General features: G+C 43.9%; 1 protein-coding gene across 1 annotated transcript in view; it reads left to right on the top strand.

Moving 5' to 3' along the window:
- The first annotated feature begins 1,187 nt into the window (after positions 1–1,187).
- PDE6G (phosphodiesterase 6G) overlaps positions 1,188–27,617 on the top strand; it is a 38,558-nt gene continuing 12,128 nt past the window's right edge. The window contains exon 1 of the mRNA XM_082271823.1: positions 1,188–1,263. The gene's annotated coding sequence lies outside the window, so the exon portion shown is untranslated. The remainder of the gene's footprint in view (positions 1,264–27,617) is intronic.

Genomic DNA, 27,617 nt, shown 5'->3' with positions numbered 1-27,617 from the left:
CGGTACAAGCACTTTCCGAAATATTGGTAATATCGGCCACCTTGGTTGATCCCTAGAATTTACCCCATGTTTGACCAGTTTGGTGTGAAGGAACTCGAGTGTCCTGCACTGAGCCCTGACCTCAGGCCCTACTAATCACCATCTGGTGCTAAATGTCCTGTCTTTGCAGGTAGTAACCACTGCTGTAACTCAGAGGAAATCCTGGACGCTGCCCCCAAATGTAGCACTGTCCCCGTAGGGCTTGCTGTATGAGATGTCCTATGAGCTCATAAAGGTGTTGATGGTCAGAGGTACAAAGTTTTGGCGATAATAATGTGCATCATGGTCAGATGATACTAAAATCTTCCCCATATCCTCCACTCTTCTGGGGAGGCTTTTCCCCAAAACAATGGAGGGTGTCAATAAGAATTTATGCTCATTGAAACAAAAGATCATCTTGGGTCAATGAGCACAAATTGTGAGGAAAAGTGTCCCCAGAAGAGCAGAGAATATTGGAGGATAATAATGTGCATCATGGTCAGATGATGCTAAAACCTCCCCCATATCCTCCACTTTTCTGAGGAGGCTTTTTCCCAAAACGTTGGAGGGTGTCAATAGGAATTTGTGCTCATTGAACCAAAAGAACATTTTGGGTCAATGAGCACAAATTTAAGGAAAAGCGTCCCCAGAAGAGCAGCGAATATTGGAGCCACAAAGGACGGGCTACTCCATATAAATGGCCTTGACTTGGAATGAAATGTCCAATGAGCTCATAAAGGTGTTGATGGCCAGAGATACAAAGTTTTGGTGATAATAATGTGCATTTCATTTATATCATCCAGTTTCTGGTTTGTCATTATTTATTTTAGACTTTATGTACATATTTTGTATCATTTTATTGCTGATAATAAAAGCAGCAGAAAAGCTATTCTGTTTTTATTTGCTTCCAGCACCATGCATGCAACCTCACCGTTCTTTCTGCAATTTCTTAAATTCCATCAATGGGTTGTAAACCTTCTCATGGAAAGCCACAGAACGGAGGTATTTTATGAACCGCAGCAAAGGATACTTCGTTTTCAGTGATGTGCTATGCATGTCCCCAGATGGGCTATCAGATTACCGTTTGAGATAGAGACCGGTAATCCTATTACTGCTGAGCCTCATAAATCCCGAGCCTCAGAGGTGGGGTGGATCAGTCAATTGCCAGAGGAGAACGCATGAAGGGGGTGTCCGCTGACCACAAACTCTTCCTGTGGATGGATATGTGAGAGCCATTTGTGCAGGGTAAGTAAGCAGAGTACCCAACTTCTCAACCCAAATCTGCCTGTTTTACTGCTGGTTATCAGATTTTGCACCATAAGGAGGTTTAAGGCCCGTACACACGATAAGAAATTCGGAAGGGAAATTTCGTCCGACTGCCGATTTTCGGATTGTTAGTATGGTGCTTTCGACAGCCAACTCCCACTTTTCAGCTGACAAAATCCTGATGTGCAGGCTATAAATTTTTTGTCGTCCGTAATACAACGTCCGATTTTTGTCTCATTAGTACAGATTTCGACGGAAAAAAATCTTAAGGGCAAGACTAGGCATGCTCAGAGACGAAAGAACACATACAAAGCAATCCAACACATTTTCGTACGGGAAAATTCGTATGAAAAAAACCTCTTCACTTTCCACATCAGACAAGCATGCCACAAAAAACGGACGACAGATCGTTCGATAATCTGATCGTATGTACGGGCTTTACACCACAAGGTGGGCCTCCATCTTCAACTGCCAAAAAAGTTGGCTATACTTCTTTAGGCAATTTTCACTTGATTTCAACCACCAGGCATCACCAATGCAATCATCAGAGAGAAAGCTAAGCTATCTACCACCTATGAGTTTCATCGACCACAGAAGTCAGTCTATTGTGAAGCTAATATCGGGCAATAAATTGGCAGCTTTAATACAGTGTATTGTAAGATCAAACCAAAAAAAAATACACCCCACCAAAAGCGATCAGATTTTCCTGCGGGGTCGATAGGGACAATCTTGAGCCCACCATATTTTTGTCTACATCACTTTATGACTTTGAAGAACGATGCCAGGTGTAAGGGCAACCCAAAGTGACTTTGGTGACTGCACTTTATATGAAGAGAACGGTGATATTGTTTAGTTCTAGGTGATTACTTTAGATTGTATTTAGTTCCCGGTAAATAGAAAATTGGTTTCCATCGACTGAAAATTGCCACAGGTATGGCCAGCTCAGTGCTTAACACCTTCATTTAATAGCTAGAACTAGTTAGTCGCATTCAACTGGACTTTATCTGTAATGTTGAAGGCAAAACCAGTTGAATGTATCCAACCGCTAGTATCTGTGTTATGACTTGGATAAATGAGAACCTTCAGGTTTTCCCCTTCCCATGGTATCTTCCTTTTGGGGTAACTCAACCTTGGGCAGACCTTACTTCAACAGGTCTCCTGAAGGTAATGGTCACCCTGGTTTTGGCTAGGTGGACTCTGAGTACTCCAGTCCCCGCCAGGAGTTTTGCGCTCTGGGGGTTTAGGACCAGGGTCCTCTGTGTATACCCCATACAATTTTGTGTGCTTCACATTTTTAATGGGTGTTAATTTTGAGTGCGCGCACACAAGCTTGCCTGAGTACTTACTAAAAGCCAAAGCTGGAATCCTTAAACGGCCAATGAGTTTAAAAATGAAAAAGACCTCTTTAACGACACAAAAGGGAATAGTCAAAAGATAAATCAGAACAGGAAGTAGAAGGATACATTTAGAGTTCAGGCACGAGTCAGTCTTAAGCCTCGTACACACGTGTCGAAAATCGGCAGGGAATTTTCGTCCGACGACCAATCTGCCGATTTTCGGCCTGTTAGTATAATGCTTCCGATAACCGGCTCCGACTTTTCGGCCGAAAAAAATCTGGTGTGCAGGCTATAAATTTTTTGTCTGCCGTCAAAACACGGCCGATTTTCGTGCAGCCAGTATAGATTTCGACAGGGAAAAATCTGATGAGCAAGTCTGGGCATGCTCAGTGAAGAAAGAACACAAAGAAAGCAAACCAACACATGACATCATTTCTGAAGTAGAATTTTGTCGGGCTAGAAAATTCGTGTGCAGTCTAGGCACATTCCAACCAACAAAACACAACTCTGGGCAAAAGACGGACGATCGGTCGGCCGATAATCGTTGCGTGTACGGGGCTTTAGCTAGTGGACAACAGGATGATTTGCATGGCTCAGCCCGCTGTCCTAAAATGAGGAATTATCCTTTTATTTTTGGAATAGATGATGGAATGAGATATGAGAATATCTTCTCTTCTATGAAGGCTTTTTTATGTGCTACACACTGGGGTGCTAAAGGCAAAGAGACGGGTTGATTTACTAAAGGCAAATAGACAGTGTACTTTGCAAGTGCAGTTACTCCAGAGCTTAGTAAATGAGGTGAAGCTTTACTTCACAAAGAATACCCAATCACATGCAAGGAAAATAAAAATACGCATTTTTGCTTGCATGTGATTGGATGATGGAAGTCAACAGAACTTCACCACATTTACTTGCAACTGCTTCTGCAAAGTGCACAGGCTATTTGCCTTTAGTAAACCAACCCCACACTTTGCAAGTGCATTTGCACTCCTTTTCCCCAGAGCTTAGTGAATGGGGTAATGCTCTGTTGATTTCCATCATCCAATCATGTGCAAGCAAACATGATGTTTTTTTTGTTCCCTGCATGTGATTGGGTATTCTTTACAAAGTTAAAGTTCACCGCATTCACTAAGCTTTGGGCAAAATGAGTGCACCTTTGGTTGATTTACTAAACTGACTTGGTTGGGGGGCTTTGGTTGATTCTCACCATTACTTGAATGGGTATATTGTCCTGCCCTACCTTATAGAAGCCATGGTTTCCATACACTGCACTGATGATGACCTTTAAAGCCTGAGACAGCTGTATGCAGTTGAGGATAAATGGCTCTGGGATATTAGGATATATATATATATATATATATATATATATATATATATATATATATATATATATATATATATAATTCATATATATATATATATATTTATATATATATATTTATATATTATTCACATATTAGGATATTTATGTACTATACACTTGCTTTTCAGGATGTACATATGGCTGATGTGGCATAAATAAATAAATGATTTGCATGGCTCCACCCACTGTCCCAAGATGGGGAAATAATTCTCTATTTTTTGTAATATGTGATAGAATGAGACATGCGAATGCCTTAGGTTTGATTTACTAAAGGCAAATAGACTGTGCACTTTAGCAAGGGTATTTTCTCCAAAGCTTAGTAAATGAAGTAAAGCTTCACTTCACAAAGAATACCCAATCATATGCAAGGAAAATAAAAAAAAAAACAGCATTTTTGCTTGCACATGATTGGATGATGGAAGCCAGTAGAGCTTAACTCCATTTACTAAGCTCTGGAGCAAATTCCCTTGCAATGTGCAGCTGCCCTGCTAAGTGCACAATCTATTTGCTTTTAGTAAATCAACCCCATAGTGTTTTAAGAAGGCTTTAATGTGATACGCACTGGTTTAGTGGAGGGCGTGTTGATTGCTTTAGTCCCTTCTCATCATAACCTGTATGGGGGGGGGGGGGGGTTACTTTTAAGGACTCAACAGAACTTTTAAAATTAAGGGTGACCAAGCTCTTCTAGTAAGTGCAATAGACAAGAGCTTTTTTTTTTGCAGGTTTGCACCAGCGGCTTTAACCCCCAAAAACCCATCCATTATTTTCTGTTATCTCTGTTCTAAACCGATGGAAGGTAAAGTCTGTGTGCTGTGTGTTATAGCTCCGTACACTTTATTTGTTACAGGTTACAGCATGGTGTATACACCTTCATTGTTCTCCTAAATAAACCTAAAAAACTTGATTTTATATAGTTTGTCTGGTGCTGGTGGTCATCACTATTATTATTAATAATTTCAAATATACAGTAGTCTACCTTCAGGGTCTCCTTCCAGTAACGTGGACATCTTGTTTTGCATCACATCCATAATGAGAGGTTGCAAGCTCTTCAGACAAGGAATTTTCCCTGTTATCTGCAATGACTGGATAATTGGAATTCCATCTACACTATATTACCAAGAGTATTGGGACGCCTGCCTTTACACGCACATGAACTTTAATGGCACCCCAGTCTGAGTCCGTAGGGTTCAATATTGAGTTGGCCAACCCTTTGCAGCTATAACAGCTTCAACTCTTCTGTCCACAAGGTTTAGGAGTGTATCTATGGGAATGTTTGACCATTCTTCCAGAAGCACATTTGTGAGGTCAGGCACTGATGTTGGTTGAGAAGGCCTGGCTCGCAGTCTCCGCTATAATTCATCCCAAAGGTGTTCTATCAGATTGAGGACAGGACTCTTTTCAGGCCAGTCAAGTTCTTCCACCCTAAACTCGCTCATTCATGTTTTTATGGACCTTACTTTGTGCGCTGGTCCAAATCATTTGGTGGAGGGGGGATTATGGTGTGGGGGTTGTTTTTCAGGGGTTGGGCTTGGCCTCTTAGTTCCAGAGAAGGGAACTCTTAAGGCAGGGATCCTCAAACTACGGCCCTCCAGCTGTTGCGGAACTACACATCCCATGAGGCATTGTAAAACTCTGATATTCACAGATATGACTAGGCATGATGGGGATTGTAGTTCCCACTGGAGGGGCATAGTTTGAAGACCCCTGTCTTAAGGCTTCAGCATACCAAGACATTTTGGACAATTTCATGCTCCCAACTTTGTGGAAACAGTTTGGGGATGGCCCCTTCCTGTTCCAACATGACTGCGCACCAATGCACAAAGCAAGGTCCATAAAGACATGGATGAGTGAGTTTGGGGTGGAGGAACTTGACTGGCCTGCACAGAGTCCTGACCCCAACCCGATAGAACACCTTTGGGATGAATTGGAGCGGAGACTGCAAACCAGGCCTTCTCTCCAACATCAGTGCCTGACCTCACAAATGTGCTTCTGGAAGAATGGTCAAACATTCCCATAGACACTCCTAAACCTTGTGGACAGCCTTCCCAGAAGAGTTGAAGCTGTTAAAGCTGCAAAGGGTGGGCCAACTCAATATTGAACTCTACGGACTAAGACTGGGATACCATTAAAGTTCATGTGCGTGTAAAAGCAGGCGTCCCAATACTTTTGGTAATATAGTGTATCATTTATCGTGTATAAATTGTCAGAAATTCATGATCAAATGCCTATTTAATTTGTAAACAGCCAGTTAAATTGTATCAACTTTTTTTTTTTTTTTTTGGATAAAATGTGGAAGATCTAGACCCCTGGGGCCCAACCCGTGGCCAGAGGACCACATGCTGCCCTTTGGTGCTTGCTGTGTGGCCCTTTGCAGACCCCAGCAGTCAGTAGTAGAAGCATTCATTTGCAAAGAGGATATAATACCAGCGATCCAGCAGTTTTATGTAGCTTGTTTCCAGTCTCTCTCAAACTCTTGCATTGTGTCTTCAGTATCCAGTCACCTCTGTTGCATGTCTGCAGTCTCTGATTGTCTCCTTTATTATGTCTGAAGTCTCTGACAGTCTTCTGTCATATATTAAGATGAAAAAAAAAGCCATCTAAGTGCAGCATACAAGGTACTGTTTAATAAAACCATGGTTAAAAACACTCACAAATTGTAAGATGAATACAGATTCGTTTCACATAAGCAGTGTCCATCATCTGTTTCTCCAAGGAACCGCTTGTGGCTGGCAGAGGGATAGTCTGGTCTTGCAGGGGGAACAGAGGACGCTGGATGGTGGACTTTAGAACTTTCTACTGTTGCGCCCAAGGGCGGCTGGTGCTCCATGGGCCGAGGGTGGGGGGGGGTGTCAGACGGACCACACCAGCTCCAGCCCGCACACCTAATCCCCCCCCCTCCCGATCGCCGGCTCACTCACCCTGGGCAGGCAGCGACGGCGGCGGCTTCCCCCTCAGTCTCCTTCGTAGATTTCCCCTGCATCTCCTGCCTCCTCCTTGGCCAATAGCATGGCTTCTCCTTTTGGCCAATCGGGAAACGGGTCTCAGGACCCGCTTCCTGATTGGACAGGAGGAGAATCAGTGTGGCAATGGCGAATATTAATTCGCTATTGTCACACAACTGGGCGGGTTTAGGGCGCAGTGCTCTGTGCCCCGAGCCCACCCTTTTTTGAAGCCTATTAGAGCCTCTGGCTCTAATCACGTGCTTAAAAAAAAAAAAATCCCATTGGAATCCATGCGTCCGACGCCCCGCATGTGGATTAGGGGGCCGTATGCATGGATAGGGAGGACGGGCCGCCACTGGTTGCGCCCATGATTTCCATGTTTTTTCTGTGTTTTCTGTCATATATTAAGCATTATTTTATTAAAACTGGAGAGTGCAAAGTCTGGTGCAACTGCGCATGGTAGCCAATCAGCTTCTAAATTCTGGTTCAATTAAGCTTTGACAAAAAAAAAAAAAAAATAAATCTGGAAGCAGGGAATATCTGATTCCCTCTGGGGTTCAGGAAGGAATTTTTTCCTCTGCTGTAGCAAATTGGATCATGCTCTACTGGGGTTTTTTCGCCTTCCTCTGGATCAACTGTGGATATAGGATTGTGTATATGGGATTGTATGGTTGGGTTTTCATTACTGTTTTTTGTTTTTTATTGGTTAAGCCAGATGGACTTGTGTCTTTTTTCAGCCTGACTAACTATGTAACTATGATTGGCTACTGCCGAGTTGCACCAGATTTTGCACTCTCCTGTTTTTCTAGTAAATCAAGCCCTATGTGTGGTCCTTTGCAGCTGTCAGGGGCCACAATGGAGGCCCTCTAGACCTTGTAAGTTGACAACCACTGGGCTAGGCCCTCTGTCAGATATGTATTACTTCCTCTGCCCCTACTGGGAAGATCAATAGGCCTGGTGACTGTTGTTTATAATACAGAAAATGATGGAGAACCCAACATTTTTGAGTTATCACAAAAAAAGAAGGGAAGGGGAAATCATCCAATCAGAGCACCTGTTCTAGTGACAGCTAGGAGGGGATAAAGAAAACGTTGCCTGGTGTTTCAACCCTTCCCTACTTTATCCGAAACAAAAGAAAATGGCTTTATGTACACTTTAAGAATCTACGTGTAATGGAACCTATGACCCACACTGTACTTGTGGTCTTCCCTCAGTATACAGCTTCCTTCAGTCTTGAACATAGATACCAAATATTCCCAGCCGCCCTCATACAAAGCTAGCCAACAACTTAGCTCATACAAGTTAAGGAACCTTCTCCTTTATTGAACAGTTTCACACTCAATTTATACACACATGAGCACATCCCCCTCCTGATCAAACTACTACACACAGGTCAGGGGTTGCCTGATTACATTATCCTATGTAGATGAAATTGTATACAGAAACTGAATTAACATGAACTAATTATCTGGCCATCTGGACAGCACAAGGTGAGGTCATTAACATTTAACAATGGGACAGGCAGACTTAACACAATACACATCCCATCTCAAAACAGACAATAGGACAAGTCTGCCAATGACAGTCTGAACGTCTGCGACATTGAAACACATGGAATACACATCTAGGTTTCACAGACTCCATGGCAATAGGATACAGGTCTCACAGTGCAAAGTGGGATCAAATCTCCACATTTTTTGAGAGACACCATTGACAAATATCACTCTCCCATCTGAAGCCATCCAAACCATTCTCTCAGCGTCCCCCAAGTATCTGTCCCTTACTCCCAGTGACGGTGAACACCGTCACACTACGCTTTAAAAGAAAAGAAGATTAGGGGTTTGTCCTTAGCAACCAATCAAATCCCAGCTGACTTTTTTTTTTTTTATAGGAGGTGAGATCATGACAAGAAGGATCAGATTAGTATCTATGGGAAACACCATTTCACAGCATGTTTAAACCTGTTTATAGAGTGACATCAATCCATGGATTTTGTGTGTTTCATGATGTGTGTGTTTCTATTTTTTTTTTAAACTGTTGTTTGCAGCAGATGGAAAACATAGTGAAGATAGAATTCACATATTGCACAATTTTGTATTATAGACTTTATATCACTCTATCTTTACTCTCATTTATATTCATGTTATTAATCAACATGTTATTATTGGTTGGATGTTTTACAATATTTCTCACAATTGTTATATATAATAATGTTATATTTATATTCACCTCTTTTTTATCCATTTTAATTACCACTGGAGATTATTCATTAAGTTGACCATTTGAGTAGCGCGCCACATGATTTTAATTTATCACAGATGGAAAACATAGCAATAAAAGGCAAACATTGTATCAAATGAATATAGTGAAAAAACTATCAGCGCAAGACTAAGTGAAATTCAAATGTGTATAAATGTGCTAGAATAAATCAATATATAAATCCGGCTGCATACACAAATTGTGTCCACACCTCACAACAAAAACATAAAAATCAAAAAACGTGCTGCGCCAGAAGTGCACAAAAATAATTAGTGATTACATGAATCAACAAGTGTTATCAACAAAATATGGTGTCCATCATATGTGCTCTGATGAAACATAAATGTTCATATAAAGTGCTCCAAAGTAATGATTAGTATATCCAGGTGATGACAGGACAGCCTCAATCCCTTGTGAATCAAGCAGGAACCACCAGTGTGTGAACTCCCTCCACCAGTAAGATTGGCCTCTCACCTTGATACCAGACCCAAACGGGCCAGCATGAGCATATCAGGGGATAAACAGACTATCACAGGTAACCTCTCCAGCCTTCACCTCCGGGGGTCTCCAGGACATAAAATAAAGATAAAGCAAAGATCTAGTGCTCTCTGAATGTAAATAATGAGCTTTTATTGAGCATAAAGGGGTAACTCACATTTGTTGGGCACTCAGCCGTGCCTGCTGTTATGGCATTCAGTGTTAGAGAGTAGCACCCGAGCGATCGGCGTCAGGCACGCAGGCTCCGCCTCCCTATACGCGTTACGCCTGGAGCGTGGGCTCCGTTTGGCTTCTTCGGTAGGGACCCCGAAGTAGGGACCCCGAAGCGGCATTCCTATTGGCTCAGCGGCAGGGGAAGGAAGAGGGGGCCAAACTTCCGAGGGACGGTGCCGCGGCACCGTATCCCAGAAATGGGGAAGGGTACCTGTCAAAAACAGGTACCCGTTCCCCCCTCCCCCCTGAAAGGTGCCAAATGTGGCACCGGAGGGGGGAGGAAACAAATGAGCGGACGTTCCACTTTTGGGTGGAACTCCGCTTTAAGTGCTGACTTGGAGAAAAGTCAATATTTGCAAACATGCAGGGTTTAAAGTGTTAATAAACCCAGGAGCCTGCATTGACTATATCTGGTCTCCTTCAGTACAAAGAACATGGACATGCAATTATTTTAGTAAATATAAACTGCTAAATACCTTTCCTCATCAGCAGTATATAGCAGTCTTGTGACTTCTATCAGTGTCAACGCTTGTAGGAGGAGATTTCATTCTACTCTGACTGTCCTATAAGGCTGCAGAACCCCTGGCCCTCTGTCTGGATAGTGCTGATTGGCCCTTTGCTGATAACATGCACCCTCCCAAGAAAAAAAAAACTCTCTAGCCATACACACCAAACTGATCATGTGCAGAGTGACTCCAAAGGCTCTGTCCTATCAGGAGATAGATTGGGGACAGTGGACAAAGGGGAGGATCAGAAAAGACAGAATTAAACGACCAATGTGGAGGATTAACCCCTTAGGTTCCACAGGGAGTATAATAAGCATGCTTTACTGCATATACAGAGTGATTTTACTGTTGTGGGTTTAGTCACACTTTAAGGCTAGCACATTATTAATACAAATCACAGAATATGAAGAGGTACCTACTTCTTGGTATTGAAGATTCAGGTCATTTTTCTTAGGTACACGTTAGCTATTAGCCCCAATCTGATCCCTTATTATCAGGTAGGAATTTCGGCAAGCCTGAACGTTAGTGAAGTTTGGACCCATGACCTTAATGTTCATATCACAGCTCCACCTGTTAAACTTTAAGAGGTATCTGTTAAATCTGGGACCATAGCAAACTGATCTTAGAACCCCATGGCTTGCATAGCTCTGCTATAGTTGATGACAGCCTAGACGGGTACACGGGACCAGTGGAGCACAGTACAGCGGTGCAGGTAGATCCTGGATAGAGATTTGTGTCACCTGTAAGCTGCTTGAGGTTAAAACATTTTGCTGCCTCAGCAGAAACCACATCTAATCCTGTAGCTTCACATGGAGTCAACATATAACACGACTATTATTGGTTCGAAGAACTTAAAGCAAAACACACATTTTTTTACCTAAAGTCCTTCAGATTCTGCCCCTGTGTCCTTTACATTTTCTTTAGCTGTGTAGTTTAATGAAAAAAAAAATGACTCAAACATGTATTATTTCAATTACTTGTATGACTTTGTACTAGTGATCGACCGATATCGTTTTTTTATTGCCGATACTGATATTTTGGTCATCGCATATCGGTATCGGCCGATATTTTCGTACATTAAAAAAAATGTTTTGTTTTTTTTTTGACATATACTCTTGTGGAGGGATCTGGGGGTCTAAAAGACCCCAAAACCCTCCTCTGCACTTAAAAGCATTCAAAATGCCAAGTTTGGCTGTTTTGAATGCTGTAATTCTTTTGAATTTGGCGCCGAGTATCCGGAAGTGATGTCATGACATCACTTCTGGGTTTTTACATGGAGACCCGATCAGAGCCGAATGCGGCTTTGATCGGGTCTTCTCTTCGGCAGCCATGCAGGCTGGATGCCCGTTTCTCCCGGTGGGAAGGGAGACCCGGGAGAGCCACGGAAGGCGGCGGGAGGGGGGGGATGTCCCCTCCTGCTCCTAGTAATGATAGCCGAGCGGCTTCTCAGCCGCATTGGTTGTCATTACAAGACAGCCGACCGTCGGCTATGGACGCCGGTACTGGGGTGATTCCTCTAGCTGCAGGCATCACTCCGGTACAAGCACTTTCCTGAAATATCGGTAACCTCAGGGGCCGATTCCGATATATCGGGGAAAGTGCATATCGGTCCCCGATATATCGGCTTTGCCGATAATCGGTCGATCCCTACTTTGTATTTACAGTCTCTTCTGTCACAAGTGTTATGTGGGCGAGAAGGTGTCCATACCACAGTCTCCTGCCATGTGGCCCAGTCACAAACAAACCGCTCCCACCAGGACATGCGGCCAAGTGTGCCCTATGCTCAGTCCAGGCCTTGTGGAGATCCATGAAACTTTTGAACACTGTAGGTGTGGGTCCATAAATATCCTGACACTCAGATGACACATAAACCCCAACCTGAAACATGTTTGCAGCATCTGGGTCCAGTGGTACCATTGGAGTATATGAGTTTGTACTCATATACCTATCCAGAAACATGCTTTGACTACCTCCATGTTACAAGAGAATATTACCATTATATAACAGGCAGGCATGCTAAAGAGAGACCTGCCATGTTACAAGAGACATTAGAAACTGCTTCCATGCCATAGAAGACTGCTAGAAATTGCTTTCAAGTCTTCCACGTTACAAGGAGGAGGCTGCCTCCATGTTATAGTTCATGCTATTTGAGCACAAGTCACAGGTCCATTGCCAGCTTAGTAGAAACATAGCTTCAGTCTCAAACAGGTTCACCTACTAATGAGGCTCCTTTTTATGTTTGCTAGGAAGCCTGATATGCCATTGCCATATGCCCATCATTCTGCTTTTCTCAAGAATATTTAGAGCCCTAGTGGGAGGGGCTGTGATCGGTTGGTGGTTTGAGAGTGGAGAAGGTCTTGTGTTAAGAAGGACAAATTTATTTGGTTCAGCAAAAACTTCTGCGCAAATATATAAGCTACCCCTTGGCGGGCACTTTCCCCTTTGGGGTAAAGTGATAGGCTCCTCCCTTGAAGAAGGGGTTAAGAAGGAGACACTTATTTTGCATTTTAGAGACTATAGATTTATTTTATGTATGCCAAGTGTGGATACGTAAGGCTCTTCTCTTGGTGACTTTGAATGGCACTGTGAAGAGTTCCATGTTATCAAAATTGTGCACACAGGATAGCCTTATGCCCTGTACACACGCGTCGATAGTTGGCCGTGAATTTTTGGCCAACGTCCGATCGGCCGATTTTCAGCTTGTTAGTATGATGCTTCCGACAACCGACTCCGACTTTTTGGCCGAAAAAAATCTGGTGTGCAGGCTATAAAATTTTTGTTGGCCGTCACCACAACGGCCGATTTTCCGTCAGTCAGTACAGATTTCGGCAGACAAAAATCTGATGAGCAAGACTGGGCATGCTCAGAGATGAAAAAACACACGGAAAGTAAACCATCACATGACATCACTTCTGAAATAGATTTTTGTTGGCCGAGAAAATTTGTGTGCAGTCTAGAGCACATTTCAACCAACACAACAACACTGGACAAAAGTCGGCCGATCGGTCAGCCGATAATCGTTGCGTATGTACGAGGCATTCGTTTTCCTAAACAGTGTACGCAGCATTTTTCCTAGTGCAAGCAACAGAAAACACTACAGAGAAGAGATCTTCTTCAGTGCAAATCCCGGACGAGCCCCCAATTGTTTTGCTTTCATCTTTTAAGGTTCTTTCCGGTATAAACCAAGGAAGCTATTAAAACTTTGTAGTGTATTAATGTGCTTTACTGAATAAAAAAAACTGCACATACAACTGCAGGATACACAATTCACAGAATACATAGTATTACAAGAACAAGAGGAGAAGAGCCCAAAAGGAAGGTATAAATACTAGAACCCACATCCTATATAATAATGGAAAAAAAGAGGAGAAGTGCTGAGAATCAATGTACTAGGGTGGGACTTTTCAGGGTACAAAAAGGCCAAATGTATACACATTAAATCAAAAAGACATATATAAAAAGTAATTTATTTTATTAAAATGTCAAACAATTAAATATAAAAAGAGGGACACTGAGCAATAATATGTCCATCTAGACAGAAAAATACAAAAAACAAATTTCATTAAAATAACATATCCCCCAAAAGAGGGGGGTTAACAAAACATAGTAAATTGGGCAAGGGCAATAACTGCACAGCATGAAGCAGATATCATACAGAATGACCTGGACAAAATAACAGAGTGGGCAACGACATGGCAAATGAGGTTTAATGTGGAGAAGTGTAAGGTTTTGCACTTGGGGACTAGAAACATAAAAGCACAATACACGTTAGGGGGGGGACCCTTGGGGGAATCAAAAATGGAGAAAGATCTGGGAGTCTTGGTTGATGATAGACTAGGCAATAGCATGAAATGTCAAGCGGCAGCTGCCAAAGCCGGCGGAATATTAGCATGCATAAAGAAAGGGATGTATTCCAGAGATAATACTATAATCCTTCCACTTTAAAAACTTTAAAAACTCTGGTCCGCCCTCATCTGGAGTACTCTGTCCAGTTCTGGTTGGTCACCAGTCCTCAGGAGGGATGTTTTGGAGCTGGAGAGAGTCCAGAGAAGGGCAACTAAACTAATTAGGGGATTGGAGGACCTTAATTATGAAGAGCGTCTGCAATCGCTTGATTTATTCTCCCTGGAGAAGAGACGCCTGAGAGGGGACATGATAGCAATTTATAAATATCTCAATGGTGATCTCAGCATAGAAAAAAAGCTATTCAGTCGAAAGGATTGCATGAGGACTCGAGGGCATACAATGCGATTAGAGGAGAAGCGTTTTAACCTCAGGCAACGTGGGGGGTTCTTTACTGTTAGGGCTACAGGATTGTGGAATTCTCTACCACAAGAGGTGGTTTCTGCGGGAAGTATGGTGGCTTTCAAAACACTCTTAGACGTACATCTCAAGGAGAAGAACATTCAGGGGTATGAGAGATGATTACGGCCACACACACCTACACAGGTTGAACTGGATGGACTATTGTCTTTATTCAACCTCACCTACTATGTAACTATGTGACTTTGTAAGTAGTGTGTGTTGCTGTTTTTAGGAGAAACTGTAGATGACAACAATTTTCCACCTATTGAGTACTGATATTCCTCTACATGTTTCACAGGACACAGCCTGCTTCCTCAGGAGGGTATATATAGCAGTTACTCTAACTGCAACATCTCAGAGCCGGTCCAGGCTCGGGCAAGATCCACCCACATGCCTTGACCGGAACCTGGTTCAGCTGCTGAGAGCCTGAGCCAGCCGCTCCTGCCCCCTCCACAGCCCAGCGCTCAAGTGAGCGGGGAGGGGGGCAGAACAGAGAGCAGGAGACTCACAGTCACCAGCTCTCTGCTCAGCGAGCTGTGAGAACCGAGCGATCAGTGGTGTTTGATCGCTCGGTTCTCAGTGTTAGAGCCGGCAGGGGACAGATGCAGCATCCACCTAGGTAAGTATGAATCTGAAAATAAACATACTTCTCTTTTAATTAAAAATGCCGTGGTCAGTTGAGTTTGTGAGAGGGTGGAAGGCCAATTTCACCCATAACTAATATTTTTGGTGAGCCTGGGTGGAGTACCAATAGATTCTCTATGGTCCTGTAATGGTGGGATTCACCCTCGAAGCACATACCTGTAAACTAAACTTGATACTTAAGGAAGTATTAAGATTACACCAAAGACTCAGTATATAACATATAAAGTGCTCCAATGCTGGGAAAAACACGTGATAGTGTAAATCAATAATGATATCAGTAATGTGTAAAATATAGAATGTTCCAATGCTGGGAAAACCACGTGGCAGTGTAAATAAATAATGATATTGAAATTAATAACAAACTTAAGAATAAAAAGGCATTCAATACGTGCTAAATAAAGCAACTCCGTGCAGATGTAAATACAGATAATCTAAACCAGACCAATACACATACTGACAGGTGATAATAGTGACAAGTAGTGATATAATATTTCACAGTCAAGCTATGAATAAATTACATAAATAGTGGGCAATACGGTGTAGTAAATCAATATAAATGAATAAATAATTAAATAAAAAATCTTGAACTCATGCACATCCAAACATGAATAATAGTGACTAAGACTCCATTCACACTAGCGCGACTTGTCAGACGACTTGGTCGCCTGACAAGTCGTGGTCGGTCGCCCACCATTGAATAGTACAGGACCCGTTCTAATAGGAGCGACACAAGTCGCCCCGACTTAGAAAAAGGGTCCTGTACTACTTTGGGGCGACCTGGAGGCGACTTGCATTGACTTCAATTATATGAAGTCCGTGCAAGTCGGGCCGAGGTCGCGGTGCACTTCACAGGTCGCCCCAGCAAGTCGTGTCGCCCCTGTCTGAATGGGGTCTTAGTGTAAGGTGCTGAAGTAGATTAAATAAACTAATAGTAAATAAATATGGTGAACGGTAGAAGGTTTCACACTTGAAAAAGTCCTTGTATTCATGCACATCCAGTGAGGAGATCGATGATCATGCTATATCCCAAGGGTCTAGTTGGGAGTATTGTGAAATTCGAGTGCTCGTGATCCCACTAGTAAATTATGCACGCACCAGACAGACCCACCCCACACAGGGGTAATGGACCAAGATATAATCAGGATATCCTCTATGTAAGATTCTAATAACTGGTTTCCATCAAGGGTCCCCAAATTCTGGGTAGGGAGCCCGGATTTGGCGACCCTTGATGGAAACCAGTGATTGGAATCTTACATAGGGGGTATCCTGAATATATCTTGGCCCATTACCCCAGTGAGCAATGAACATTTTAGCTTGAAATCGTCGCTTGCCTTAGCCAATCCTAACATGAATGTGTATGTGTGAAAGCCTCAGTCAATGCCGCTCCTCAGGCCATGCCCTCTGACATGTTTTGCCCCACCCACTGGAGCTTCTAAAGCTGGATACACACTATCCAACTTTTGTGGTTAGATTTCCTTCAGATGTACCTTTTCTATGTAGTGCAAGGGCCTGCCAGATTGCATACAAATTGAAAGTGTTTATGTTTGACCTCATATTATATGGTTTTGGTAAGTCTAAAGGAAAAAGTCTTCAGAAAATCTTATATAGTGTGTATGGCCCTTTAATCATAGCGGTAAGCTCTGGTGGGTGGGGCAAAACATGTTAGGGGGCATGGCCTGAGGAGCGACATTGATGAGCGGCTGTTTTAAGCTAGAAGGGAGTGGACATGTTATCATCCATAAATGTTACCAGAATGATACATTCCATCTTTATTGGTTCAATGGAACCACAATGGGTGCATCCATGTCTTCTTGATGCCGATGATGCTGGCACTACCTTGTAAACCTTTCCCAGTTTGCAGAACACTGGAGCAAACCGGAGAAAATGTAGCAAGGGTGCAAACTGACCCTTATTAGCTTGGACATTCATTATTCTGGGTGTTCCAAATAATTTAATAGCTGTTTAGTAGAGTTGAGGTCATGGCACTCCAGTTGTCACAAGGGGCTCCCCCATTCCTTGAAGTCCTGCTTCTTTAGCGAGGACTTTGGCAGTGCTTAGAAGAGTGGTAAGGTAAGAACCACAGTTGGGGGGGGGGGGAGGGGGCAGGCCCAGGTGGCGATGTGCAGATATTGCCAATTTGCCTTGAGCAGGCAAAGTAACAATCTCTCTAATTATTTACTTATGGGAATCCACCATCACATGATCCTCCATAGTTCCTCTTCTGAGAGTAGATATAAAAAAACCTGGCGCAAAAAGAGAAAAATGGGGACCCAACAGGTTCCACACTAGGGGCCTAAACTGGCAAGAAATAAATATAGGACACAGAAAATAAACATATAGTCCATAAACTAGTAGTCCATAAGATCAAGTCCATATATGAGCCATATAAAATCCAAAAAAAGCACTCTGTAGGCTGCACTGATGACAAGTAGAAGAAAACTTGGAAGCAACTGTAGGGAGAACACAGGCGCCACTCTAAGTGCAGTATAAGGACTTATTGGCATAAAGTCAAATGTAATGGTACTCACAAAAGAATATATAGATAAGCAAGAGGATGTCCATATATGTAGACAGGGTCCATCATTCTGGTGCAATGGTCAGGATGGCTCAAGCGGTCACGATCCTCGGAGTGTGTACCAGTGGTTACCGGTACTTCCTGGTGACTGGAACGCACTGGGGCTCTCCCGCCGTCACTTCCGGGTATGGCGTAATGGCGCAGGCGACGCGTTGTTGGAGCATGCGCTCCTTCCTCAGGCCTATCCATAGGCCTGAGGAAGGAGCGCATGCTCCGAAAACGCGTCGCCTGCGCCATTACGCCATACCCGGAAGTGACGGCCTGAGGAAGGAGCGCATGCTCCGACAACGCGTCGCCTGCGCCATTACGTCATACCCGGAAGTGACGGCGGGAGAGCCCCATGCTCCGACTATATATGCCTGAGGAAGGAGCGCATGCTCCGACAACGCGTCGCCTGCGCCATTACGTCATACCCGGAAGTGACGGCGGGAGAGCCCCAATGCGTTCCAGTCACCAGGAAGTACCGGTAACCACTGGTACACACTCCGAGGATCGTGACCGCTCAAGCCATCCTGACCATTGCACCGGAATGATGGACCCTCTCTACATATATGGACATCCCCTTTCTTATCTATATATTCTTTTGCGAGTACCATTACATTTGATTTTATGCCAATAAGTCCTTATACTGCACTTAGAGCGGCTCCTGTATTCCCCCTACAGCCTCTTCTGAGAGTGGAGACCAGTAATCTCCATTGCTGGAGTCCTGGTGCACTGACCGGTCATCTTGCCACACAATGTCATGACCTGATCGCGCTACCACTGTGGGTCTTCAGAACCCTGTGAGCACCCTGCCAATGGACATTATCTTCAGTCAATGGAAGTGTCTACGTCACCCAGGAGTAACATGGACACTAGAAGAAGGACCCTCCAACACCGCCACCCAGGAATTGGAAATCCAGCGTGTCATGTGAACACGGATTCGGGTAAATAAAAGGGGCTTTTAGATAGATTTTTTTTTAAATATAACATTTTTAGATTGTTTAACGGAGGGTGATGATATACTGAGCTGCTAAATTAGGCTCAGTTCACACCTATGCAGTTTGCTTTTGATCGTTTCTGCAGTGCTTTTTGCAAATTTAATTTTACAGCGCATTTGTCATGATTTGCATTTTTTATTCTTTTTTTTTTGGCCAATTTGTTGAGCAGATTAAAAACCTCAAATCTTGATAAAATCGCGGCAAGAACACACACTACATGCTTTTCTGCAGCTTCTCCATTGAAGTCTATTCAACCAAAAAAGCAAAAAAAAAGCACAGTTTTGCATTTAAAAAAAGCCCCAGACCATCCCTGAAACTTTAAAGCGTTACTAAACCACAACAGTAAAGTCAGTTTGTATATGCAGTAAAGCATACTCGCTATACTCACTGTGGAACCTAAAGGGTTAATCTTGCACATTATGTAAAAAAAAAAAGCGGTTTAATCCTGTCTTCTCTGATCCTCCCCTTCTTCCATTGTCCCCAATCCATCTCCTGATAAGACAGCCTTTGGAGTCACTTTGCACATGCTCAGTTTGGTGTGTACCGCTAGAGAGTTTTCTTTTTCTGGGGAGAGTGCATGTGATCAGCACAGGGCCAATCAGCACTGTCCAGACAGAGGGTCAGGGGTCGTGGAGCTTCATAGAACAGTCAGAGTAGAATGAAAACTCCTCCCACAAGCTTTACCCAGACACTGATAGAAATTACAAGACTGCTATATACTGCTGATGAGAAAAGGTATTTAGCAGTTTATATTTGCTAAATAATTGCATTTCCATGTTCTGTGTACTGTGGGAGACCAGATTTTTTCTATATTCTTTCAGAAGGGTGGGGATCTTATTCTCAGAGGCGTAACTAGATCCTTCAGGGCCCCGGTGCAAGAAACCATGAAGGGCCCCCCAGACCCCTGGCCAGGGCTCTTCCCTTCAAGCCTTGGGCTCTTCCCACTGATCCTGGGGCCCTTTACTCTCGTTGCAGGGCCCTTTATTACGGTCCCACAGCGGTACCCTTTCACAAGTTCTGCAGTGGGCCCCCTTCCTGCCATCTTGGGGCCTCCCCACGGTGGTGGAATGCCAGGGCCCGGTTGCAAGTGTGACCTTTGCGATCCTGGAAGTTCACCCACTGGTGTCAGTAGTTTTTATTTTTTGGTATTTTAATTGTATTACTTTTTATCATTTTATTTTATTTTTTTACAATGTCACTGACTATGACCTGGAGCATGGGGCCCGGTTGCAATTGCAACCCCTGCAGTTATGCCCCTGCTTATTCTACTCTTCACTGACCCTTGTCGTTCCTAATAATTCCTTACAGCGCTTACATTCCATGCAGTTATAAATGAGGATGAGCTCATGTCATATTCACTGACACGTAAGAGGATTACAGGGGAAAAAAATGCTCAAAGGTTCCATCAATGCCCCTTCCCAGCAGGCTTTGCTGCAAAACCCTCTTTTGTAACGGCTTATTTGTCTTGCAGTTGGAATTAGCAGTCTGGGAATTAAAGCGAACCTATGCTGATTATTTAACACCAGAAAGTCCACTCTTGCTAGAAAAACTCAGTAAAAGGTCTCTATTGCCCTGCTAAGGATGGAAAGTCTGACGAATTTCTGGCTCACCCAAATCCCACCCGTTTTTTTTGTAATCTTGTTCAGACTCCACCTCTAAATACGCAGGGACCGTCCATCACACCCACTTTGTGGGATGGTTCCACCAAGGCTCAACCTCCAAATATGTGAGGACCACCCATCACACCCACTTTTTGGGTTGGTTCCACCAAGATAACACCTCTAAATAGGCGGTAACCACCCACTCACAGCCCCGATTTTTGCTATTGAAACCATTTTGAGTTACTGAGCACGTGCAGTAACTCGAATAAGGTTGAGGCTGTACCCAGGACATGACCCTGGATGCAGCATCAACAGGACAGAGGGACAAAGTGCTGGACTGTCCTGGCAAATCTAGGACTGTTGGCATGTATAAAATATAGTGTTTTCATGAATTTCTGAAATTTAAAGTGGTTGTAAACCTCAGACATGAAAAACAAAGCATATCCCTCTATAGTGTGTACTTGTCTCAGTCCAGAGCAATACGTGTCATTTCTGTCTGCTGCCTCCTTCCTCTGCTATCAGCAGAGGAAGGAGGCAGAAGACATGGTCATCAGCAGAGGAAGGAGACAGAAGACATGGTCATCAGCAGAGGAAGGAGGCAGAAGACAAGGTCATTAGCAGAGGAAGGAGGCAGAAGACAGGGTCATCAGCAGAGGAAGGAAGGCAGAAGACAAGGTCATTAGCAGAGGAAGGAAGGCAGAAGACAAGGTCATTAGCATAGGATGAAGGCAGAAGACAAGGTTATCAGCAGAGGAGGAAGACAGAAAACAAGGTTATTAGCAGAAGAAGGAGGCAGAAGACAAGGTCATTAGCAGAGGAAGAAGGCAGAAGACAAGGTTATCAGCAGGGGAAGGGAAGCAGAAGACAAGGTCATCAACAGAGGAAGGAGGCAGAAGACAAGGTCATCAGCAGAGGAAGGAGGCAGAAAACAAGGTCATCAGCAGAGGAAGGAGGAGGCAGAAGACAAGGTCATCAACAGAGGAAGGAGGCAGAAGACAAGGTCATCAGCAGAGGAAGGAGGCAGAAAACAAGGTCATCAACAGAGGAAGGAGGCAGAAGACAAGGTCATCAACAGAGGAAGGAGGCAGAAGACAAGGTCATCAACAGAGGAAGGAGGAAGAAGACAAGGTCATCAACAGAGGAAGGAGGAAGAAGACAAGGTTATCAGCAGAGGAAGGAGGCAGAAGACAAACTTATCAGCAGAGGAAGGAGTCAGAAGACAAAATCATCAGCAGAGGAAGGAGGTAGAAGACAAGGTCATTAGCAGGGGAAAAAGGCAGAAGAAAAGGTCATTAGCAGAGGATGGAGGCAGAAGACAAGGTCATTAGCAGAGGAAGAAAAGAGAAGACAAGGTTATCAGCAGAGGAAGAAGACAGAAGACAAGGTTATTAGCAGAAGAAGGAGGCAGAAGACAAGGTCATTAGCAGAGGATGGAGGCAGAAGACAAGGTCATTAGCAGAGGAAGTAAACAGAAGGCAATGTTATCAGCAGAGGAAGGAGGCAGAAGACAAGGTCATTAGCAGAGGAAGGAGACAGAAGACAAGGTCATTAGCAGAGGAAGGAGGCAGAAGACAAGGTCATTAGCAGGGGAAGGAGACAGAAGACAAGGTCATCAGCAGAGGAAGGAGGCAGAAGACAAGGTCATCAACAGAGGAAGGAGGCAGAAGACAAGGTCATCAACAGAGGAAGAAGGAAGAAGACAAGGTCATCAACAGAGGAAGGAGGAAGAAGACAAAGTTATCAGCAGAGGAAGGAGGCAGAAGACAAACTTATCAGCAGAGGAAGGAGGCAGAAGACAAAGTTATCAGCAGAGGAAGGAAGGAGAAAACAAGGTCATCAGCAGAGAAAGAAGGCAGACGACAAGGTCATTAGCAGAGGAAGGAGGCAGAAGATAAGGAGGCCGGGACAAGGTCATCTAGAGCCCAGGGGGAACGTTCCAAATTTGCCCCCCTCCCACAAGATGTATGAGCATTATGTATCAGCAAACATCCCCTCCCCCCTAAAAATAAATTGAGCACTAATCTGCATGCTTACCCCCGAAGCATGAATTCCCCCTCCTCCCAGGGCAAATCCCCCCCCCCTGCTTTCCAGCGTGGGTCTTTTCCCCCTCTCCCAATCCCCCTGGCTTAAATCCTCTCATTTCCCATATGCCCCAGCACAAATCCACCCCTCCCCCCCCTAGAACAAATCCACTAGCCCTCAAATTTCCCCCCTGAGCACAAATCTGCTCCCCCCACTCCAAATCCCCCCTCCCAGCACAAATTCTTCCCAATCCCCCATCCTAGCACAATTACCCTCAATTATCACTGCTAGCACTAGCCAAATTCCTCCACTCTAAACTCGCTCATCCATGTCTTTATGGACCTTGCTTTGTGCACTGGTCCAAATCATTTGGCGGAGGGGGGATTATGGTGTGGGGTTGTTTTTCAGGGGTTGAGCTTAGCTCCTTAGTTCCAGTGAAGGGAACTCTTAAGGCATCAGCATATCAAGACATTTTGGACAATTTCATGCTCCCAACTTTGTGGGAACAGTTTGGGGATGGCCCCTTCCTGTTCCAACATGACTGCACACCAGTGCACAAAGCAAGGTCCATAAAGACATGGATGAGCGAGTTTGGGTTGGAGGAACTTGACTGGCCTGCACAGAGTCCTGACCTCAACCCGACCGAACACCCTTGTGAATGAATTAGTGCGGAGACTGTGAGCCAGTCCTTCTCATCCAACATCAGTACCTGACCTCACAAATGCCCTCCTTGAAGAATGGCCAAACATTCCCATAGACACACTCCTAAACCTTGTGGATAGCCTTCCCAGAAGAGTGGGTGGGCCGACTCAATATTGAACCCTACGGACTAAGACTGGGATGCCATTAAAGTCCATGTGCGTGTAAAGGCAGGCGTCCCAATACTTTTGGTAATAGAGTGTATGTGGGAGGATTTGTTTCATCTCTGTGTATCACCTGAGGCCAGTCACTTCACTGAGTATATAGAAGGGTTTACAACCATTTTTCAGAATTCAAGGATAATTTCTGTGCATTTTTGCCATTTTGGCATTACTCTGCATGCGCAGTACCTCAGATAAGGTTAATGCTGTAATACTGGGACATAGCCAAGGACACAGCATCAACAGGACAGAGACACAAGATGCAGGACTGTCCTGGCAAATTTGGGACTGGTGACATCTGTGGAATTTAGATGTTTTATTTATTTCCTGAAAGTTAAAGAGATTCTTCAGTCACCTGTTTAAAAACTAAAAGTCAGCAGCTACAAATGCTTACCTGTCCAGGGATCCAGCGCTGTCCTCACCTGGCCGGTTTCTTCACCGGTCTTCAAGTCCCCAGTGCCACCATCTTAACTGTGAGCAGCCAGTTGTGACTGCTTGCGGCTTCACAGCCAGCTGCCCACTGCGCATTCGCAAACGGCACTGCGCCTTGTGAATGGTCCAGCAGTGTTCTGGGACCTTTGACGAGCAGAGGGGGAGAACTTCAACTCACATCACCTGTCAAAATCAGGTACTTGTCCCCCGCCCCCAAAAAAGACAAATATGAAAGAGAAGGGGAAGAACAACCTTGTAAGTGAAGTTCCACTTCAAGCAAAAATCAAGGATAGTTTCTGTGAAATTTTCCCAATTCTGCCATTATTGTGCATGTGCAGTACCACAGATACTGTTAATGCTATGATCCCAGGACATAGCCCACGACACAGCATCAGCGGGACGGAGGCCAAATCTGGGACAGTTGACATCTATAAAATAGATTTTTTTAGGTGTCACTCTTTATTGAACAGTTTCAAACTAAATATATACACACATGAGCACATCCCCCTCCTGATCAATTTAATACACAAAGGTCAGGGGTTGCCTGATTACATTATCATATGCAGATGAAATTGTGTACAGAAACAGAATTAACCTGCACTAATTATCTAGCCATCTGGACAGAACAATGTGGGCTCATGAACATTTAACAATGGGACAGGCAGACTTAACACAATCCACATTCCATCTCAATAGATAGAGAATAGGACAAGACTGCCAAAGACAGTCTGTCTGTCTCCTATATTGAAGTACATGGAATACACATCTACGTATTGCTATGATTATTTAGGAGTCAGACTTCATGGCAACAGGCTATAGGTCTCCCAGTGTAAAGTGGGAATAAATCTTCATATTTCTTTAGGAAGATATTGCTGACAAACAATAAGGTTCCACTTGAAGCAATCCAAACCATTAAGTATCTGTCTTTCACTCCCAGTGACGGTGAGTACCGTCACAGTTGGCATCTATAAAATAGATTTTTTTTGGTGGCTTTTAAGTATGTAATAGGCTTTAAATTGCTCCTAAGGGTTATGGAACTTATTTCAACTATTATTATTATTATTATTAGTGAATATTATTATTATTATTAATTAAAAATATTATTATTATTTTTATTATATAAACTTATTTCAACTATTTTGGGCCTGTTTTAAGCCCCTCATTGGCTTAAATATTTTACTTTTTCACAGAAAGTGGTAAAAAACAAATATGTAAAGCAATACTAAACAAATAAGAAGACAATATAATTAAAAAAAAAGGTAAAAAAAAAAAAAAAAACACAATACAATATAAAGACTAATAAAGAAAATAAACTAAACTAATCCTCCTCCCCCCTCCCCCCCAAAAATTAAAAATACACCCACTAAATATAGAATAAAAGCAAACAGTGTAGTAAAAATTGTAACCATATGTAATACTTTTAGGTCTTTGGGCCCCTGCAATCATTTACCCCTTTTTTTCCTAAATAAAATTCATATGGAAACAAAAAAAAAATTGATTTCACCAAAATTGCTCCCCTCATCCAGTGACCTCGCTATGGGGGTGCGGACCCAGATAACACCCACCAGAGGGGTGTAACCATTAAGCAGTTCTGTCCTGTAGGGCACTGTGGTTGGCTGGTGGGTTGGGTGACACCATGGTTTAGTGCGCCAGTTGACACCAACCCTAGAGACGCCACTTCCCTCATCCCTAATGGTGACATGCCTCCAGATAAGCTACCTTAACCTATATTCAGTTCAAACCTTTTGGCTTTGGTGTTACCTTCTTGGCTTATCGCAGCCTTTCTCAACCTTTTGAATACAAAGGAACCCTTTGAATTAAATTTTAGGGCTTAGGAAACCCCTGTATTTTTATCTACAGTTCATAATACATTTATGTACCAGTAATTTGTAAAATTAATAGAATTCTATTATTAATCTTTAATTCTAAAAAAATGAATAAATAAAAAAACAATTAAAAATTAATCATTTTTAATTAAAGAATAAAATTAAACAAAAATAAAAGGAAAATCTATTTTCAAAAATAATAATAAATTAAACAAATAATAATAATAATGGCAATAAAATAAATGTTGTCACTTAAAATTGTAGCAGTCCGTCACATGGCGATCATTGAAGGAGCATCGTCTTTCTTTAATGGTCGGTGGAAAAGTGCTCCCTTAAATTGGTGGTCAGTGTTGCCCCCCCCTTACACTGGTGGTCAGAAGAGAAGAGAATCCTTTAAATGGTGGTCAAAGAAATACTCACTTACATTGATGGTAAATGGAGAAGGGCTTTCTTAGATTGGTGGCCAATGGCAACATAGTTAAAAAAAAAAATGTGTGTCAGTGGTTACCCTTTGGAAATGTAGAAATTGCTCATTGCTCAAGAAACCCCTGGCAACCTCTGAAGGAACCTTGGGGTTCCACAGAACCCAGTTTGAGAAAGGCTTGTTCATTGTATGTTAGTTTCAAAATTGTTGGCACTGACATGTGTTCAGGACCATCTTTAAAGCAGGGCAAAAGGGGCAGCTGCCCCGGGCCCAGTCATTGTTGTGCCCCTTGAGCCCGCACTGCCTGAAAATAGTTGATAAGTGGATTCGGGAGGGCCCAAGAACATGTTTGCCCAGGGTCCAATCAATATAAAAGATAGCTCTGCATGTGTTGCCACAAGATGGTTCTTAGCATGGTGCAAGGATTACAGCTAATCAGTGGCGGCCTGTGCATAGGGGGCACCAGGGCGCCGCCCCCCCCCCCCCTAAAAAAAAGGGGGGAAAAATAAAAAAATTACAAAAAGAACAATAAAGTTTAAAAAAAAAATTGCGTTTGCCGGCCTATGTGGTGGCTATGGGGGGGGGGGGGGGTTTACGACCCAGAAGAGGCGCCGATTGACTGCCTTCTGGGGGCGTAACCTGGGCGCAGGTCATAGCGTTAGGACACCCCCACTTTCGTGATATCCTGGCTGTGATTGGTCCAGTCTCCAGCCTGGACCAATCATCATCCAGGACATCCGATTGCTGACACCGCTGACGTCGCAATGGGGGCGGTGCCGGTGCGTGCGTCAGTCACGCACCGTCACCGCCCGATCTCCTTCCCGCCGCCCGGACCGATCGGAAGACCAGGAGACTGAAGAGGACGAGATGAGCAGCGCAGTGGACGGTTCCCGGAATCCCGCCGCCGTCAGAAGAAGAGGACTCGAGGAGAGGAGCAGCGCCGTGGACGTCTCGCAGGCAGCCCAGGAGGAGAGCAGATAAGTGATTGAAGCCGACCTGTGCCCTCACCTGTACCATGCCTATACCATCACCTGTACCATGCTGCCTATACCATCACCTGTACCATGCCGCCTATACCATCACCTGTGCCATTCCGCCTATACCATCACCTGTACCATGCCGCCTATACCATCACCTGTGCCATGCCGCCTATACCATCACCTGTGCCATGCCGCCTATACCATCACCTGTACCATGCCGCCTATACCATCACCTGTACCATGCCGCCTATACCATCACCTGTGCCATGCCGCCTATACCATCACCTGTACCATGCCGCCTATACCATCACCTGTGCCATGCCGCCTATACCATCACCTGTGCCATGCCGCCTATACCATCAACTGTGCCACGCCTATACCATCACCTGTGTCATGCCTATACCATCACCTGTGCCATGCCTGTACCATGCCTATACCATCACCTGTGCCATGCCTGTACCATCACCTGTGCCATGCCTATACCATCACCTGTGCCATGCCTATACCATCACCTGTGCCATGCCTGTACCATCACCTGTGCCATGCCTATACCATCACCTGTGCC

This window comes from Pelophylax lessonae, assembly GCF_965119305.1.
Source record: "Pelophylax lessonae genome assembly, chromosome: 11".
NCBI classification, from domain to species: Eukaryota; Metazoa; Chordata; class Amphibia; order Anura; family Ranidae; genus Pelophylax; species Pelophylax lessonae.
Note: the sequence above shows the minus strand (reverse complement) of the source record. Positions and strands in the feature narration are given on the sequence as shown.